The sequence below is a fragment of the Pipra filicauda genome, unplaced genomic scaffold (genome assembly GCF_003945595.2).
Source record: "Pipra filicauda isolate LSUMZ 115617 unplaced genomic scaffold, ASM394559v2 scaffold55_size4083901_pilon, whole genome shotgun sequence".
Classification (NCBI taxonomy): domain Eukaryota; kingdom Metazoa; phylum Chordata; class Aves; order Passeriformes; family Pipridae; genus Pipra; species Pipra filicauda.
This window is the reverse complement of record NW_024104709.1, coordinates 4062511-4082820: the sequence shown is the minus strand read 5'-3', so window position 1 is coordinate 4082820 and position 20310 is coordinate 4062511. Positions and strand designations below refer to the sequence as shown.

General features: G+C 41.8%; 1 long non-coding RNA gene across 1 annotated transcript; it reads left to right on the top strand.

The window, feature by feature from the left end:
• The first annotated feature begins 1754 nt into the window (after nt 1–1754).
• On the top strand, nt 1755–14742 carry LOC120324501. The gene is made up of 3 exons (XR_005565856.1): nt 1755–2145; nt 7752–7987; nt 13569–14742. It is a non-coding gene; the product is annotated as an uncharacterized LOC120324501 (long non-coding RNA).
• Nucleotides 14743–20310: the final 5568 nt, after the last annotated feature.

The window sequence follows — 20310 nt, the reverse complement described above, 5'->3', positions numbered from 1 at the left end:
AAGGGAAGGGCCGGGAAGGGAAGGGAAGGGAAGGGAAGGGAAGGGAAGGGAAGGGAAGGGAAGGGAAGGGAAGGGAAGGGAAGGGAAGGGAAGGGAAGGGAAGGGAAGTGAAGGGAAGGGAAGGGAAGGGAAGGGAAGGGAAGGGAAGGGAAGGGAAGGGAAGGGAAGGGAAGGGAAGGGAAGGGACGGGAAGGGAAGGGAAGGGAAGGGAAGGGAAGGGAAGGGAAGGGAAGGGAAGGGAAGGGAAGGGAAGGGAAGGGAAGGGACGGGAAGGGAAGGGAAGGGAAAGGAAGGGAAGGGAAGGGAAGGGAAGGGAAGGGAAGGGAAGGGAAGGGAAGGGAAGGGAAGGGAAGGGAAGGGAAGGGAAGGGAAGGGAAGGGAAGGGGAAAATGATTGAGGAATTAGAAATCTAAGCACTCATAACTGACATTGCAACAGTGACTGAAGAGTGATTCATCACAATTTCTTTTTGGAACATCTCAGTAGAAATGTAGCAAGTACCTGGTTCAAAATGAACAAAAGGACATATTTCTAACATAATGAATTGTTAAATCATGCACTAATGAATGCCATGGATGGTAAGAAGTTGCATAGGCTCAAAAGTTGTTGGATGAATTCCAAGAAAAAAAGTAAATCATGTCATAGCAAATGCAAAGATATCCTCCCTGTTTTGAGAAGTCCCCAAGAGAAAACCTATGGAAACCAGAAGAAAATCTGAGGAAGCACTGCTCATGCTTGTCCTCCTACTATTCTGTTACCAACAGCACCTGCTATTGATCAGTAACAAGGTCAGGATTCAGGTTGACATCTTTATATTCTCACTCTGTATGTGGGGTTGTGAATCATAAATGGTATTCTGGCTTTTCCAAATAAACAAACACAGCCTTAGTCCTTCAGTGGTCTGAGTTCTGCAGAAACACGTCACCAGGTGGTATCTTAACTTCAGCATCTGTTAATACTGAGTTCAATAAAACTACTGATATGATTCACTTTAAACAAACCCTAAGGACAGGATTCTTGTACTATCTAAGGACACCACATGGCTGTAATGACACAAGACTTTCTGAAGACACAACAGGAGACTGGATGAACACCTTATAGGATATCTTTAATGGCAATAGATGTCTATGTTCAAGGAACTGAACTTCACCCTATCTGGATTAGCCACTGAGAAAGCCCCCAGGATTGATCCCTCTAATTCAAGCTCAGCAGCTCACATTTCTGAAAGCCTTTTTTTTTTTTCGTTAACTGTTAATGAACACTTAAATATTTTGCTGCCTTAGGACACAGAGAAGGTACTAATGTCTAAAAGCCAGAGGATAAGGTGTGCTCTGGGACCTGCACTGGAGAGCTAGAAGATCATTCGATGCACAGAATGGAAGGGAGTGATACAGACAAAAGGTCTTGGTATCTGAGCTGGAGATTCTGGGACTGCTAAAACCTTTCACAGAGTGCTGTTCCTGTGCTGAAAACTAATTTTGATTCAACATTTCATTTTAAAATTACAATTAGAGCAGATGAGACTAATAAAAATAAATCACAGATGAAAAAGTAATGCTTTGAAAGTAAAACTTTGTGTGAAATGGTTTTTTCTGCAAATTCTTTCTTGGCAAATTTTAAAATGTCAGGTTTCACATATAGCTGAAATTAAAGTAATTTTTTAAAACTGTAAACTTCTCTGTGAGAATGAATTTCTACTCTGTGTGTCTCAGAGAGAGATTCTGTGTGGGCTTGAGAAATTTAGGCAGGAACAAATAATTTCTGAAGGCAACAGAAAAAGATATAAGTGAAAGCAAATTATTGAATTTTTCACTATCAAGCAATTTAAAACTGAATTGCCCTTTAGCTGCCGGACTTTTAAATTACATATAGACCTTGCTTGGACATAAGGAGAAGGTATTCTAAATTCAAGTATCATTATGGTTGGTCAGACTGAAAAGGTAGCTTGTGCTCTCCATTTGTGGGGTCGTTTGAGACAAAAATTAGTTATATCAGAATGGGTCACTTATTTTTTGATGCCTCCAATTTCAATCTGGAATATAGACTTCTGACTCCAGAGGGAGGCAAAGGTGTTGATCTTTTCTTTTATCTGCAGGACCATACAAAGGAAGACACATGCTGTATACATAATATGTCTCTCCACAGGTAGGCCACCTTCTCTTTTCCTCTCGCTTCTTTCACCTTTCTTCTACTCTTAAAGCTCAAATCAATAGTTAAAAATAAAAAGATATTTATAGTGAGAAGACACATCATCCACTAATACCTGGCAACAGATATAGTGATTAATATACTTTGGTTTATTTGCTAGTGTTGCTTACAGAAAACCACAACAAAATAATGAGGAAAATGTAGACCAATATGTACCAAGTGAGGAATCAGCCCTGGCACTTCCTAAGTGTACCTGTCAAAAAGAGGCAGGTGCTTTAGTGGAAACCCAATGCAGTGAAGGCACGGTTGGGATTTGAATGTATGTTGACAGATCCACAAGCAAGGAGCTGCCTGGAAAGGAACCAGACAGGGAATGTGCCCAGCCTCAGTTCAGAATTCAATACCTTTGTGCATGCTGTAGTCTGGAATCAGAAGTCAGGATAGCAAACAATTCCTTTGATAAACAAGTTCCAACAGTTCAACTGATCTTTTCTTCCCCTACTCCTTTCTCAGATCCACATAGATTATAAGACCCAAACCACTTCTGCTCAGTTGTTGCAGCTCACCTGCAACCCCTTCCCCTCTCTCTCCAGGACTAGGACCTCAACCACCAGAGTCTATCTCAAAGGAACAAGTTGATACTTTATTATACCACAACCTTACAAGGAAAACTAACCAGAATTAATTCAGGAGAATACAGTATCAGCTGTCTTGGAAAAGGCACAAGTCCACAAGTCCTGCACGCCTACCTTAACTTACACCCAATAGAGCAAAAAAACCTGTTCCTTCCTGTTACAATGCCACGGAAGAAAAGAAACAGATACAGATAAACCTTAGTTAAACTTCTTTTGCCTTAGTCTGAAAAACTCCATGGCTTCAGTCAAGAAAAATAATTTCTACTTATCCCAGGGTAATATAGGTCATGACATGTTCTCATGGACAAGTTATCTCATGGGAATTAAAGTCTAGATTCATTTTCATTATATTTGGGAACTTAACAGAGGCATCTGTGTTAGGGATTTTGAGGTCCAACATGGACACAGGAAACAGAAAGACAGAAGCTTCCTCAAGAAAGAGAAATCCCTCTTGCACATGATTCAATTCACTTCCCACTCTGCCACTATTACTTCTACCACTATTACTTCTCCCCACTGTAGCTTTGTTCTCTGTCCCTCCTCTACATCCTACACAGCTGGGAGTCTTTTCATCAGTTCCTGGTAGGAACTGAAATTTCATTATGGATGGGCTGGAATAATGGCAGGTGCCAAAAGAAAAGTGATACTGGAAGTTGCTACACTCTTGTAATACTCAAAAACAATGGAAAATTTTCCTGATAGGACTTGGAAGGGAAGAAAAAACCCACTGGCTTGCTGAGTTATTTATTAGAGACATATTCTCAGCTGCAATTACCTGTTCTGTATTACAGCTGAAGGACTATATGCATTTGCTTACATTTTAGTTTGCGCTTATGCCCTAACCCCACGTAGCATTTAATGGTACGATGCTCTCCTGGACACTTGCATTTAGACAGCTCCATCAGAAGGGTTACCTGACTGATCAAGTGGGCTATTGGAAAACATGAATCATGGGGTGCTCTGAAACCAGCTTCACCACACTTGTATATAAAAAGCCTTTATTCATTCAAAGAGGGCAGACTGACTTCAGCCTTTCTTCTGTGCAAATGATTCATTCCAGGACTAATGAAACGTCAAGATTTTGGCAACCCATCCTCCCACAATCTGCCATATCAAAGGGCAAACTTACAATGACAATCTGAACTCTAAACTAGTGTTCTGATTACTATGCTAACTCGATCTTAGAAGTGGTGCAGGGACTGCAAAGATAATCATGCATGGCAGGTGAAATACACACAACGGCAGGACCATGGTTCCTGCCTCCTAGACTTCCTTCCCTTTGTTCTTATTTTCACATTGACTTCATAGGTTCTTACAAGATGTGGGACTCAGAATTTTATATAAATGAGGTCTTGAACAATGATTTGTCACTCTCCCCACAGTTGTGAGTGATTTCAACAAGCAGTCAAATCTCACACCTCCTAATGCTATATTTGGTCAGCACCACTGCACAAGTTCAAGTGGCCTGGCCTTCTAACCAAGAAAAGAACACTTAGGTAACTTGATGAAAGATAGATACACAGGAAAAATTATGCATTCAACGGATAATAACCATTTTGTGTGCTTCTACTGTACATGTCATCTGAGGATTTCAGAACACTTCTCGAATGTTAATTGAACTTTGCAATACCCTTCTGAGACACATAAAAGATGTAATGAATGCTTCAGCTCCTCAGTAAACTGTACTAACTTCCAAGAGAGAACCAAGAAATTATCTGATAGTATATAAACATTTCAGCAGGAAGTGAGAAATATCATCATATTACTTTGAAATAAAGCAAAGGGAATTCAGTAGCAGTTTATTCCACAAGCCTAAAACTTCCTTTTGCTTCAGATTCATTGAAACATTAATGAAAATACAAATCAGGAAATTATTTTTCTCTCCTATTAGCACATTTATTGTGTATTGTACGTATTTAGTAATACAAGCACCCCAAGCTCCTTCTGAAGTTCTGCTGCAGTAACAGTTCTTTCAAAAAGCGACATCCATCGCTTCTCTCCTCTACCTCCGGCATCATTTGCTATCCCCATATGGCAACTATATCAACTCTGGCTTTTGTACAATCTCCCAAACTTGTGGATCTGACATGACTGCAGCATGAAGCGATGTGGCCCCAGGAACCACCAGGTAGGTGAAGGGCTTCCTGTTGCTCTTTCCTTTCTCTTTGGCAAGCCAACTCTGTAAGACCAAGGTTCTAGAATCATAGAATCTAGAATGGTTAGTGTTGGAAGGCACCTTAAAGGTCATCTAGTTCCAACCTCCCCAACATGGGCAGGGACACCTTTCAGTAGGCCAGGTTACTCAAAGTCCCATCCAGCCTAATCTTGAACACCTCCAGGGATGGGGCATCCCCAGCTTCTCTGAGCAACCTGTTCCAGTGCCTCACCACCCTCACAGTAAAGAATTTCTTTCTACTATCTAACTCAAACCAACCCTCCTTCAGTTTAAGGCCATTCCCCTTTGTCCTGTTGCAACATGCTGTTGTAAAAAGTCCCTCTCCAGCTCTCTTGCAGTCCCCTTTAGGTACTGGAAGGCTGCTATAAGGTCTCTCTCCCTGGGGTCTTCTCCAGGCTCAACAAACCCAACACTCTCAGCATGTCTTCATAGGAGAGATGCTCCAGCTTTCTGACTATCTTCATGGATCTTCTATGGACTCATTCCAACAGATCAATGTTTTTCTTATGTTGGGAGCCACAGAGCTGGATGCAGTACTCCGGGTGGGCTCTCACAAGCACAGAGTGAGGGAAGAATCACCTCCCTTGACCTGCTGGCCATGCTGCTTTTGATGCAGCACAGGACATAGTTGGCTTTCTGGGTTGCATGTGCACATTTCTGAATTATATTGAGCTTTTCATTCACAAACACCCCCAAGTCCTTCTCCCCAGGGTTAGTCTTGATCCATTCTGCGCCCAGTGTCTTGCACTTGGGATTGTCTTTGCACTTGGGATTGTCCTGACCTATGTCCTGACCTATGTGCAAGACCTTGCCCTTCACCTTGTTGAGCTTCATAAGGTTTGCATAGGCCCACCTGTCAAGCCTGTCGAAGTCCCTCCAGATGCCATCCCTTCCCTCCAGCCTGTCAACTGCACCTCACAGTTGTGTGTCATTGGCAAACTTTCTGAGGGTGTGCTCAATCCTACTGTCCATGTTGTGGACAAAGATGTTAAAAAGTGCTGATCCCAATACCAACCCCCGAGGGACACCACTTGTTACTGCTTTCCACTTGGATGTTGAGACACTGACTGCAACTCTTTGGCTGTGACCATCCAGCCAATATTTTATCCACCAAGTGGTCCATCCATCAAATCCATGTCTCTGCAGTTAGAGACAAGGATGTCATGGGACAGTGTCAAATGCTTTGCACGTGTCCAGACAGGTGATGTCAGTTGCCCTTCCCTCATCTACCACTGCTGTAACCCTATCGTAGAAGGCTGCCAAATTTGTCAGGCGTGATTTGCCTTTAGTGAAGCCATGTTGGCTGTCACAAATCACCTCCTTATTTTCCATGTGACCTCCTTTGCCATGAGTCTTTGTCCTGGTGCTATACACATTTATTTATAGCACATTTATTTATTACCCCCTCCCAGAACTTGCAGTCTAAGTAAATCAACATACCAGAAAGATTCTCTTCCCCTGGCTAACAGTAATCAATAAGTCTTTCTTCAAGTTCCTATTGCCCTGTGAAGCTCCACTAATTTCAGCATGATTGTACCTTACTTACTCCAGCAATATCAAAGCCAAATTAGTCTTATAGTTTTCTTTATGATTAAATTATTTATGGTACAAAATGATAATGGTATCCACAAAAGGAAAAGTTTTGAATGTCATGCTAAGGTGGCATACACAAACCAGGAAAGAATAAAGCTCACACATATACTACTATTCTATGACTTCAAGTGTTTAAAATACATGAAAACATTAAAAAAATAACTGTGCAATTACAATATCCATGTATTTAGTCACCCATCAGGCAACGTTCCATTTCATTCCCTATATGTGCTCTCATTTACCTCAGGCAAGAAACACACATGCCTCTTCACTCTGTTAATTCTTGCAGGCAAAGACAACGTCAAAGTCACACTTCAGAGGCTACAAGAGATCTTAACCTAATAGACTACAGATATAAAGAGAGAAAAGATATTCTAAACTAGTTGAAATTATAGAAATTTCAATAAACAATCGTTTCTACAATCTAAAGAGTGGGAAGAGAAAGGACTATTTTTTCTGTCACTTCAAATGTCAGTGTACCCCAACAGAATACCTTTTATTGCCAGTGGCTTCTAGCATTCAGAATCTTAGCGACAAATTAAAGGTCATCTTCCTATATGTCATATCCTGCTACAAATTAGCTTTTGCAATCACTAATTGATGAGAAATTTCAAGTGCTTATTATACAGATAAGTGTGAAAGCTTCACTTGAAGTTGATTTCTTTTTACTATTGTAGTTATTTGGAAATGAATCATCTCCTATGCTCTCTTTTTAGTAACTGCAGAATACTTATAACTAAACAGAAAATAGAAAAGGAAGGGAGAACATAAATCAGAAAAATCAGGGAAAACATTTTCTTTCAAATTTTAGCTTTTATGTTGCTTAAAAATACATCAGTAAATACAGGACACACTTATGAACTTTCATCCCGTTATATTCCTAGACAAATGTAAAAACTATGACTCAGACATCTCACTTGTGTAGCTTGCTGATCCTATTATGCATTTGAAAAAGAGGCTTAGTAACTCACTGAGCAGAGTCTATGTATGCTCGCATATATTCACAACAGAACTACTGCACTCTGAATACAATAATACACCGCCATGTTCCAGTGAAATCCTATACCACATGGCACCAAAAAGGATTACTACCTGTTTGTATGTTACCTCTTGTACTTGCTGCAAAGAAATAAGTAGAGCAGGAAATAAGTGGAGCAAGAAAAATTTGCCACGAAAACTCTTTGCCCTCCTTTCACCAGGTTCCTTGCTCAAAATGGATTAGTGTGGGAACAAGGATACCACAGTTCACCTTTCTTCTCAGCCCATGAACTGTCAAGCCACAGGTGAAAGAAGGATCATCCCAAGATAGTTCTGCTTTCTGAGCATCAGGGTTTAACTCCAGCTGGCAACAAAGTACCACGCAGCTGATTGCTCACTCCCTACCCTGGTGGAATGGGGAGAAGAATTGGAAAAAAGTAAAAACTCATGGGTTGAGGTAAGAACAGTTTAATAATTGAAACAAACGTAACAATCATCATCATCATCATCACTGTAATGAAATGGAGAGAGAGAGAGAGAGGAATATAATGCAAGAAAATGAAGTGATGCACAATGCAATTGCTCACCACCCACTGATCAATGCTCAACCCACCCCCAAGCAGTGATCATCCCCTCCCAGCCAAATCCCCCTAGTTCATATACAGAACACGATGTTCTGTGGTATGGAATATGCCTTTAGCCCATTTGGGTCAGCTGTGCTGGCTATGCTCCCAGCAGGATGGGGAAGAGAATTGTAAGGGTAAAAGCTAGAAAGCTCATGGGTTGAGATACAGACAGTTTAATAGGGAAAGCAAAAGCCGCACACACAGGCAAAGAAAAACAAAGAATTCATTCATTGCTTCCCATGGGTAGGCTGGCCAACCATGCATAATGGTTACTTGGGAAGACAAAAGACATCACTCCAAATGTCCCCCCCCCCTTCCTCCTGCTTCCTTCCACTTTATATGATGATGTCATATGGTTTGGAATATCTCTGGTCAGTTCAGGTCACCTGTCTTATCTGTGTCTCCTCCCAGCTTCCCATGCACCCCCTGCCTCCTTGCCAGTGTGGCAGTAAAAGCAGAAAACGCCTTGGCTCTGGGTAAGCCCTGCTCAGCAATAACAAAAACATCTCTATATTGTCAACCTTGTGTTCAGCACAAATCCAAAACATAGCCCCATACCAGCCACTGTGAAGAACATTACCCCAGCCAAAATCAGCACACTTAGCCAGAGCAAATGGACAATGATAATTCCCAGTTCAGCAATTAAGGAGATTTACTTCCTGAGGTGAACCTTAATACCAGTCCCTATTCCAGTGAACACCATAAATACAAAATATTTAGCATCTAGTAATAAGCAGAAGCCAAATAGAAATATAGAACTTTAAATTTTGGAAAGAGGCTGTGATTTAGTGAGTGAATATCTAAACCTTTTGGTCCAATTGACCCTTTATGGCTAAACTGATGACTTGACCTTGACAAACTCAAGTTGAACTGTGTTGTATCCTACTACTCAATGAGGCAAAACAAGGTTCAGCCTCCTTCACTATTTGCAGGGATTTCTAGGACTGCACCTGGTTTTCTGAGAAACCAGAGTATGACATCAGACTCTTTATGGAATTCAAGTTTTTCCGGTGTGCCTTTTCCTTTCCTGTTGTTTGTCTTAGCCTTTAGCCCTATTTCTACCTTCTGGTCTTCACCTGTTATGTGCAAGATCTAAAGTGTAGTGCTTGGTTATAAAAACAGGCAGCCTTACAGACCTGTTTTGAAAGAAGCAAGGCATGCTGCACACAGCAAGAATGCACACAAATGCTTCAAGGAGTATTTTGAGTATTAATTGTCACAGCAGACAAATCAAGCAGGAAGCAACAATTTTTATCACAAGCTGGAAAACAGCGGATCTTATTTTACGCTCATTGATACTTACTGGGATGAAAAAGAGAGATTAATTCACTTTACAGTATCACTTACTGAGGAAAGGTTTGAAGAAAAAAGCCCATGGCATGCCTGTAGGTAATTGCTCCCAGTCGGATGTGTTACCAGTGTCTTTTGCAAGCAATGTTGTGAGGACATTGCTTTCATGACTTATATGAGCCTCTAAAATTTTCTCGCTACAAATTACTGCAGATATGGCGTTAAAGTGTGCTTCCTCCGCATGAGGAAGAATAGAGAAATAAAGGCTGTGAGGAGGTGCGCTGAATTTTTATTTTGGCTCATTCCAGTGGTGCATCAACTATGCTTATTCTTTCATGAGGGACAAACAGGATATTTGAAGGGCACATCAACAGTTTCCTCTCTTTATTCCAATTTAATATATTTTATTCAACTTAGCCTGGGGAAAAAAAAAAAAGAAAATAACAGAAAAAAATCCTAAAATATAACATTTACTCTTTGTCAAAAAACATCATATTTCTTAGAAAATGTTTTTCTAGTAATTAATCTCGATAAGCTGAACTAAGAAATTCTTAGAAATTCTCTTCTCTGCTTCTCTTCATACTAATTCACAGTCTACCTAATATAATTTTTATTAGCCCTTTGAAATCTTCTGCCAACTTCATACAGTATGCACAGTTCCCCAGTGGAATGCTATGAAACGCGGTTATTCCTTTAGATTTTCTGAATGGCAGAAGCTTCTTCAAGGAAGTTTATTTTAACATTTTACATTAACGTCAAACTTTAATTTCTGTTGATATCAAAATAGAACGTTGGTGTATGTGAACAAATATATGTAAAATCATTTGGTATCACCACTGACCTCTTACATTAGAAGCTATCTAATGTAAGCTATAAAGCTATTAGAAGCGCAAATTATCATTGAAGACTTTAAAAGTCAATAATTACCTGAAAAATACAAGTAACAACTCCTCACAAAACTCAGGAAAACATGTTAATTTTTCCAGTGATGCTAAGAAAAAGTGATCATAAACCCTTGATTAAGATACAAATTTAAAATACTGTCTTCAGGACTTATTTGATTTCAAAAAGACTCTTTTAGAGTCAAGTCTCCCCCACACAGTAAATTTTAAAACACTGACTTAACTATTACAGCATTGACCACTGTGTCCTTAGCTAACCACCTGGTCCAGCTTTCGAATAGAAAACCCGGAGTTCAGGGGTTCTTCTTTTCTTGTGCACCAAACAAGGATATTTAGGCACTTCTAAATGAGACACACAAAATCTGCTTGCCAAGGATGTGACCCACTATGTTAGACAATACAAAATGGTAAGAATAAATGTGTGACATCCTGCCCTTCTCAGTGACTCAGAGATGATGATATAAACAGGATAACATCCTCTACTTCATCCTTCTCCAAGCCAGCCTAGGAAAGGACAGCTTTGTCTTCAAAAATAAAGCTGAAAGAGACTGATTTTAGACAACATTTAGTTAGCAATTCATCACAATCATCAGCCACAGCCAGCACAGCTTCATGAGGGAGAAGTCCTGCTTGTCGAACCTGATTTTGTTCCATGACAAGGTAACCCACCTACTTGATCAAGCAAAGCCAGTAGATGTAATCTATTTGGACTTCAGCACAGTTTTTGATACCATCTCTTTCAGAATCCTTCTGGACAAAATGTCCAGCACACAGCTGAATAACCATGTTACATGATGGGTGAGCAACTGGCTCACATGCTGGGCACAAAGAGTAATAGTGAATGGGGTGACATCAGGCTGGTGTCCAGTTCTGAGCGGGGTTCCACAGGGCTCCATCTTAGGCCCTGTTCTCTTCAACATCTTCATAAATGACTTGGACGCAGGACTCAAAGGAATACTAAGTAAGTTTGCCGACAACACTAAACTGGGAGGAACTGTCAACTCCCTCAAAGACAGGGAGACCCCGCAGAGAGACCTCAAAAAATTAGAGAGGTGGGCAATCACCAACTGTACGAAGTTGCACAAGGGCAAGTGCCAGGTTCTGCACCTGGGATGGGGCAATCTCAGTTGTGTTTATAGACTAGGGAACGAGAGGCTGAAGAAAGCTCACCAAAGGCATTTGGAGGTCTTTCTAGAATACAGGGAATTACAGTCTCGCTGAATTCTCATAAAAACCAACGTATCCCTTTGTGGCAGACATTACCAGCATGATCCATAAGGATGTTGAATACCTAATATTTAAATTTAACTAACCCTTACAGTATATCGCAGCTGCAAATTAACTCCGAACAAGGAAAAGTGTACATCTCTCTGATCCAGGCAAGTCATTACGCTGTGCTGTCATCTGTCAGCTTCAGCTGCATGGTTTTTTTCAGCCCTTTCATCTTGTCTCAGTGGATTCATCTCTTGTAAGCAAACAGCAGCAAAAAGGCAATAAAGTAGAAACATAATAACACAAAGATGCAGCAATCCTTTTTTGTGCACTATGAATTTCACAATACATATAACATCAGGATATCACTATCAAAAAGGGAAAGAAAATATACCAAAGCCTTGCCAGTCATTAGATTTTAAGTTCTCTTCTTGAAACGTAGCAAAATATTGCTCTTCAGGGGGAAACAGTTCTTCCCATCAAAAACCAAAAATACCTTTGATATCCAGATAAAAATATCTTTGATATGGAAGTTGAAGATATAATTTTAACATGATACTTTTGGCTCATGAGGTTAAGCTGTTTTCCTTAGGGGGCTTTTTAAAGTAACTCAGCGTATATTTTTTTCTTCAATTGCATAAATTTAGGAATGGAATAACAGCTACTCTAATCTTGAACAGCACAGGAAAGAGCACTTTCCCAAGTCAGACCCATTCTGAGAAGTGAGACATTGAAAATTCTCTATGAAATGGTGTGAATGACTGTGACTAAACATATTGCTGCTTACTCCTTTTTGGACTATCCTCCATGTTCCTTTTGATAAAAAAACCAACTTCACTGTTGCCTGTTAAAAGACAAGGCTGAGAATCTGACTAATCTCACTAAGAGAGGTGCCAACAAAGATAAATATGCATAATGGTATAGGGAACCTTTACAAGGGGTAAGATAATTAGCTGTTTAAATCAAATCCTATCTCCTCCTCCCTGTCCATCTTTCTATTGGCCAGGAAACATTTTCAGTTTTCCAGCCTTACGAGTTTACAACTGGCTTTCCTGAGGGCTGAAGAGCATGACTTTGCCTCGAGAGCAAGCTGCCATATGTGCTCTACCTAAACTTCAAAAAATTGATATTCATATCCCAATACCAAGATTATCACTAGGGAAGAGAATTATTCAGACTTGGTATTCTCTTTTTCTGTGTCTAAGCTATAAAATTTTAGAAAGTCAGGAAGATGTAGCTCATATTATATTTTTATTAGCTCTCTACAGTTTTGTTCCCAGCACCACAGCAACCAGCAACCATATCAGATATGAGAGTCTTTATGGCTCTAGGGATGATATCAACATGGGACCCACTTTGAGGACCAAAAATTGCTAGGAAGAGATGGGATCTACCTGCAGTTGGGCAGAGGCTCACAGGCTGGCCAGTCTGTGAGGGGACCTTTGAACTAGGAATGATGGGGAGGTGGGGAGTGGATGTCCAACAAACGAGTGAAGAAGTGATGGACTGGGGCAACAAGCAAAGTGAGCAGGATGATGTGAATAGGAGATAATAAAACAAGGAAGAAAAGGGCCCACTCCAATGACATGCACACGAACAAGCAAGTGCCCATAGGAGAGAATGGTGGGGGAAGATCTAGTGCCTGTTCTGGAAAACCCACATAGCTGGATGCCTTTCTCAAGTGCTTGTACACTAACAAGCATGGCATGGGGAGGACACAGAAGGAATTAGAAGTCTGTGTGCTGTTGCAGGTTTATACTCTCATACAGCTCACATGACTGGAGAGTTGCAAGGGATGTCTACAGGCCCTTTAGGAAGGACAGGTTGGGGCAGCAAGGAGAGGACAGAGCAACAGGAATGCAGAGACCTCTGCTTAGGGGTAGATGAGCATGCAGCTGAGAGCTTATGAGTCAGTTTTATTGGGCAGACTAATGTCTTAAATGGGCAGAAGATCTGTTGACAAAGGACAAGGAAAATGCCAAGATATTCGATTCCTTCTTCATCTCAGTTTTTACAGATAAAACTGCCATTCAGCAATCTGAGGCCCAAGCCCCTTGAGAAAGTTTGAAACAAGGAAGACTTACCCTCATGGACGATGATCAAACTAGGAAACATTTAAACAAACTGGACATACACTAGTCCACAGGCACTGATGGGATATATCCATGAGTGCTGAGCGAGCTGGCTGATGTCATTGTGAGGTCGTTCCTGATCATCTTTAAAAGATCATGATGATTCAGGAAGATATTGGAGGACCAGAAGAAAGCATATGTCACTCCTCTCTTCAGGAAAGGCAAGAAGGAGGATTTGGGTAATGACAGGCTGTTTAGCCTCAGCTCAGTCCCTGGGACTGATGGAGTAAATTTTTCTGAAAACCATAGCCAGACACCTCAAGGACAAGAACATGATCAGGAGTAGTCAGCACAGATTGTTACAAAGAGAAAATCATGCCTGACCAACCTAACAGCCTTCTACAGTGAACTGACTAGTTTGGAGAATAAAAGGATAATAGTGGATTTTGTTTATTTTCTCTCTGGCAAGGTTTTCAACACTCTCTCCCATAACATCCTCACAAACTAATGAAGTATGGGCCAGATAAGTAGACAGTGAGGTGGATTGAAAACTGACTGAATGGCTGGTCTCAAAGGGTTGTGACCAGCAATACAAAGTCTAGATAGAGAACACTCTGTAGTGTAGTGTACCCCAAATGTCAATACTGGGACCAGTGTTGATTCACATCTTCATTAATAGCCTGGACAATGGGCCAGAGTGTGCACACAAGAAGTTTACAGGTGATACAAAACTGGGAGGAGTGGTTGATGCACCAGAAGTTTGTGCTGACATTTGGAGAGAGCTGCATGGGCTGGAGAAATGGGCCAAGTGGAATCTCAAGAATTTCAGCAAAAGGAAATGTTAAGTCCTGCCCCAGAGGAGTAATTACCTCTTGCACCAGTATGAGCTGGGGGCTGAGTGCCTGGAAAGCACCTTGAACAGAGCAGGCCCTCGGGGTCCTGGTGAACAGCAAGCTGACCATGAGCCTGCGGTGTATCCTCACAGCCAAGAAGATCAACAGACTCCTTGACTGCATTAGGAAGAGCATTGCCAGCACATTGAGGGAGGTGATCCTGCCACTCTATTGAGCATGGGTGACTGTAGTGGGTTTCTGTGGCTGGTGTTTTGTAGCCGGGGAGGGGAGGGGAGTGGGGGGTAGGTCAGGGTAGCTTCTGTTAGAAGCTGCCAGAAGCTTCCCCTGTCCGGTGGAGCCAATGCCAGCCAGCTCCAGGACAGACTTCCTGCTGCTGGCCAAGACCGAGCCAATCAGGAGTAAAAGTAATACCTCTGTGATAACATATCTAAGAACAGAAACGTAATGCACAGAAAGAGTTCCAGCCAGGAAGAGCAGAGTGAGAACATGGTAACAACAAAGTAGACACCGAGGTCAGTGCAGAAGGAGGGGCAGGAGGTTCTCCAGGTGCCGGAGCTGTGGCCCCTGCAGCCTGTGGCGCAGACCGTGGTGGAGCAGCTGTACCCCTGCAGCCCATGGAGGACCATCGGGGTGCAGAGACCCACCTGCAGCCCATGGAGGAGCCCATGCTGGAGCAGGCAGATATCCAAAGGAGGCTGTGACCCCATGGGAGGCCCAAGATGGAGCAGGGTCCTTCCAAAGACCTGCAGCCTGTGGAGAGAGTAGCCCATACTGGAGTAGGTTTTTCCCAGGTAGGACTCATGGCCCCTGTGGGAGACCCATGCTGGTACAGCTCATTGGTGAAGGACTGCACCCCATGGAGGAGTGACTCACGGGACAGCAGTTTGGGAAGGACTGTTGGCTGTGGGATGGACTCACGCTGGAGAGGTCCATCAAGGACTGTCTCCCATGGGAGGGACCCCACAGGAGCAGGGGAAGGACTCCTCTCTCTAAGCAGCAGCAGAAACAGCAACTGACCGTAACCCCCATTCCCCATCCCCCTGCATCACTGGGGGGGGAGAGGAGGAAGAACATGGAAGGAAGGAGGGGTGGGGGGAAGGTGTTTTTAAGATTGTTTTATTTCTCACTCTTTGGCTCTTATCCTGTTAGTAATAAATGTAAGTACTATCCCCACTTTGAGTCTGTTTTGCCCATGAAGGTAATCAGTCACTGACCTCTCCCAGCTGTTATCTCAACTCATGAATCCTTAGCTGCTTTTTTTCTCTCCTCTGTCCAGTTGCAGAGGGAGAGTGAGAGAGTGGCTTTAGTGGGTACCTGGCATCTGGCCAGGGTCAACATACTACAGTGACATACACCTGGGTCCAGTTCTTTGTTCTGCAGCACAAAAGAGACATGGACAATAGAGACTGGAGACAGTCAAGCAAAGGGCCACAAAGATGATTAAGGGACTGGAGCATTTGACACACAAAGAACAACTGAGATTGCTGGGACTGTTCAGCCTGGAGAAAAGGCAGCTCAGGAGGATCTTATCAATGTGTGTTCCTGAAGGGCAGTGTAAAGAGGATGAAGCCAGTAATGGGCACAAACTGAAATTCTATTTAAACATAAAATACTCTGTGTGTAGTTGAACATTGGAAGAGGCTGTCTAGAGAGGTTTTGGAGTCTCCATCTATTCAAAACCTAATAGGACAGCCCTGAGCACTCTGCTGTAGGTGTCCCTGGTCTGAGGGGGCTATTGGACTAGATGATTTCCAGAGTGGCCTCCTCATTTCAGCCATTCTGTGATGTCTACAATCCAGGACACTGGCACCATCCTAAGCATTTGCACAAGTACTGAGAGACAGGTTAGTTTTTTTCTTTGAAGTTGACCCCTATCTTCTCCCTTGTAAGGCAACTGAAGAACAGAATTGATGAAGACACAGAGAACCAGGTGAACATGCACACTATGACTGATGATACATTCAGGTCTGAACCACTGGTGCAACAGGTGGCTGTATGAGAACCACCCTATAAACATACAATGTGAAGATCAAACCGTGCTTGGACAGCCGCTGTTGACCAAGATATGCGCTATCTTTGACATTTTAAAATTTTTATATGTAAGAATAATTAGAATTAAAATATCCATTTATTTAAAACTTCCAATTATTCCAATTTAAGAGTAGTCATATGGGAACATGAATGATGGTAATTATATCATTACAGTTACAAAGGACAGATTTCCCTAGTGTAGATGAAAATGTATATCTTATCACTTATAAGGGCTGCAGAGGAAATAAGAAACAAGGAAGTATTTGAAAGAACAGGACATGAGTTTGAAGGATGGAGTAAATAACACAGTCCTAAAAAACATCCATAAAAGATCCTAAAAAGTTTTGGAAATGTAAGCAGGTAGAGGCAATGGAATGTTACATTTGATAAACATGTCAGACAACAGTATCCCCCAGTTAGGTTTATGGAAAGAATAATAAGCTCACACTTCACACAGGAGCAAATTGAGGCTATTTCCTCATTTGAAAATAAGTAGAGCTTATTTTCAGTTACAGATTTTAAATTCTGTAACTTTTAACTATTTCTAAAATTAACCAAAACACACATTGTAAAATTCTCAAAAACCTAATCAACATTTTCCCTCATTTTCCCTCTCCTTTTGATTTTGAAATTAGTTTATTTCTCAAAATAAAGGCATGAATAAATCAAAAAGCCAGACATCACCATGTCACTCTGCAGAGGTTTCACTAGTGTTCTTCCACTCCAAGAATCAATCTCTTTATTTTGCCACATTGCATTATTTAATTTCATTAAACAATATGGAATGCTGGGGAGGAGTATCTTGGGATTGCACAAAAATGTATCATGAGATGCTAAAGCGAGGAATTGCAGGCAGGAAAAGGGAGGGATCCAGGCCAGCTACTGGGTACACCGAGTCTATGGATGATTCCAAGGGAGCCTTGGTGTGTCCCCCTGTGTGTGTTGGTGTGGTGCTGTGGTTTCAGGGTTTCTGTGTTCAGGTGCAAACAGCTGGGATGCAGGGAGCAACTACTGGGCAGACTGATCCCAGATGTTCACTGAAGAGAACCATATGGTGTATATGTAAATATATGTTCCAACTAGCAGACTCTGATCCTGAACATCTAGAAGGGAACAGGATAAGGCTGTTGGTGCTGTTTGTGTTTCTGTTAGTGCTGAGTATCTGCCTGTGCTGATCTATGTGGCCAGCTGTGTGTATAAGTTTATATGTGGGTTCTATACAGGTGTTTGCAGGCATGACTATTGGGAATACAAGCTCAGTCTTTGGACCTGAGGACACAGAGCCGTAGCAGTCTCCCCTCTGTTGAACTACTGGATTTGGAAAGCCTAACCAATGACCAAGAATTAAACTTGCAGAGTCAAAATATCCAAGAGTTAGAAAACATAAGATTGTATGAACTGAAGTGTTCCCCGTACCATAATGTTTAATTATATCACATGCTAACTTCCTCTAGACTCTTAGGTCATTCAGTACACTGGTAGTTTTTTAGAACACCTTTCATTCTTCTCATTCAATATGTAGCTCCCACTCAGCAAATGCAAAATTATTGCTTTCTCAAGGATAGTTCTGTTAATAAAGTCCTTAAGAAAACCTAATGAACCTGCCTTGTGGCCTTGCCATATTAGAAAGTCAGTCTATATCACGGAATCATCAAGGTTGGAAGACACCTTCATCTAGTCCACCCATCAGCCTAGTCCCACTGATGCCCTTCAAACTTGTTATGCAAACACAAAAGCTATCATTCATAGCTATATTTATTAAACTTTGAAGACACATTTTATTTTTCACAAGCACAGAACTCAGAGATGTTGAAGCCTGAAGTGCTAATTTTCAACTAAAGGATTTAATATTTGCCACTCTGCAGACTACCCTTACCTGCAGAGTCACTGCCAAAATTTAGCAAGGAGACACAGGTGACCTGGGTCACTAATACAGAAGTAATGCGAATTACTGAGACTTCTTTTCTGTGAAGAAGGAAAAAGCTGAATACAGAAACTTATACTTTCCACAAAGATAGTTGACTGAAGACCAGCCTCACACATGATTTATCAATACATTATTATTATTGTTATTATTGCTGTTGTTCTGTAATTATTATTATCCATATGCTAGAAAATGAGGCAAAAAAGTTAATATCAAATTTGTTAAAGCATTCAATTAATTTTAGGGACCCATACTGTAGCAAGCATATCACATATTCCTAGCATCCCAGAATTCATAGCAGCCTTCCAGGCCATTCAGGCTGTTGGTGTCCCTCACTTCCAAACTCAGTTCTTACATGTCTACTATAGAGAAGAAAGATGTTAACTCTAAACATACCACTTTAAATGATGTGCACACAGATTTCATGCCAGAAGTCAGGATAACTCTCATTTCGCCAAGTCAGCACCCGATTCCCTCACAGCTAAACACTTCTAAGAGTGAAGGAAAAGCCCTGCTATGCTAGACCAGTGACCTGCCTCAAATGTAACCTCTTTGACACTGACTTGTACTAGACACCTAAACTGAGTTGGTTTTCCTTTGACTCCATTAGCACCTGTCCATCTCCCCTTTACTAAGGCACACCACAGTCCTACCCAAGCCTCTCAAATCCTAGAAAATACTTATGTGGATTTTGGCAGAAGGAGCCCAAGAGCTAGCCAGGCAAATAAGAGATTAGGGTAAATGGTGGTAGCTAATGAGAAGAAATGCAGAGGCCAGTGTACGGAGTGGATATACTAGCAGCCTTGATTTTTGTACCCCATCTTCCCCCTCCTTTTCACAGCCAGGTCCAGTTGTATTCAAAGGGCTAAATACTAATTGTGTCCAGGCTTACATTAAACTCTTCTTATGGCTTCGGTGCAACAAAGGGCAAGCACAGAGAGAGGCTCCTGCACACTGTGCACATACCCAGAGATGAAAGTCTTTGAGAATGGTCTAGTTTTAAAGCCTTGTTCCTCCCACTCTGTGTAGGATTAAAAATGCTATACTTCAGGTGGGGATAAAGAGACAGTGACTTTGACCATGTGAAATCTCTTGTGAGTTCTTGCTTTCATTTCCCCTTGTCCACAGTTTTTTCCAGAGACAAAATAACTCCTTTTCTAAAGCTCTTCTGAATGTGATGCTAAATGGCTCTCTCCTACCAATAAAGGATGCTGAAAATGCGCTCTCTGGCCATAAAGCAATGCATGCTATCTACTAAATGTGCCCATTAACAGCTTAGTCAATCTTCTCCTTCCATTCCACTACGGAATGAAAACAGGAATACAAATTCCCCAGATCTGTGTCCCTCTCGAAGTCCAGTGGCACCCCTTTCCCATTTCCTCTTCTTCCTCCCCACAAATATACATTGAAAGAGTGTGTGGTCAGCTCTGCTACTGTTACCTGCCCTGATCAGCACTGGTTCCCATTGCTTATGGCACAGGAGGACAAGAAGTCTTTAGACTAAAATGCCTGGGATTCTGCATCTTTCTGTTAGGTTGCAACTTGTTTCTTCTCCACTTCTTTCATTACCACTCTTGAAGTAGCAGGGGGTGCTCTGCAAAGGCTGAGCAGATACAGTAAGTGTGCGTCCATGATGAGGCAGCAGGAGCAATCACTGCCACTCTTATGTCCTTCCTGTTCACTAGGAGGTATTTTTCCTGTGTTACTAAGGTTCTCTTCTGATTTCATTAGTGAAAATAACTAGGAGCTAAGTTCTAGTAACTAATGATCAGCAGGAAAACCTGGAGTTGCACCTCTGTACTCACCCGGAACAAACTGATCACAGAAAGGTGCTGGTGCAAACAAGCAGTGTGCGAGTCAAGCACCCAG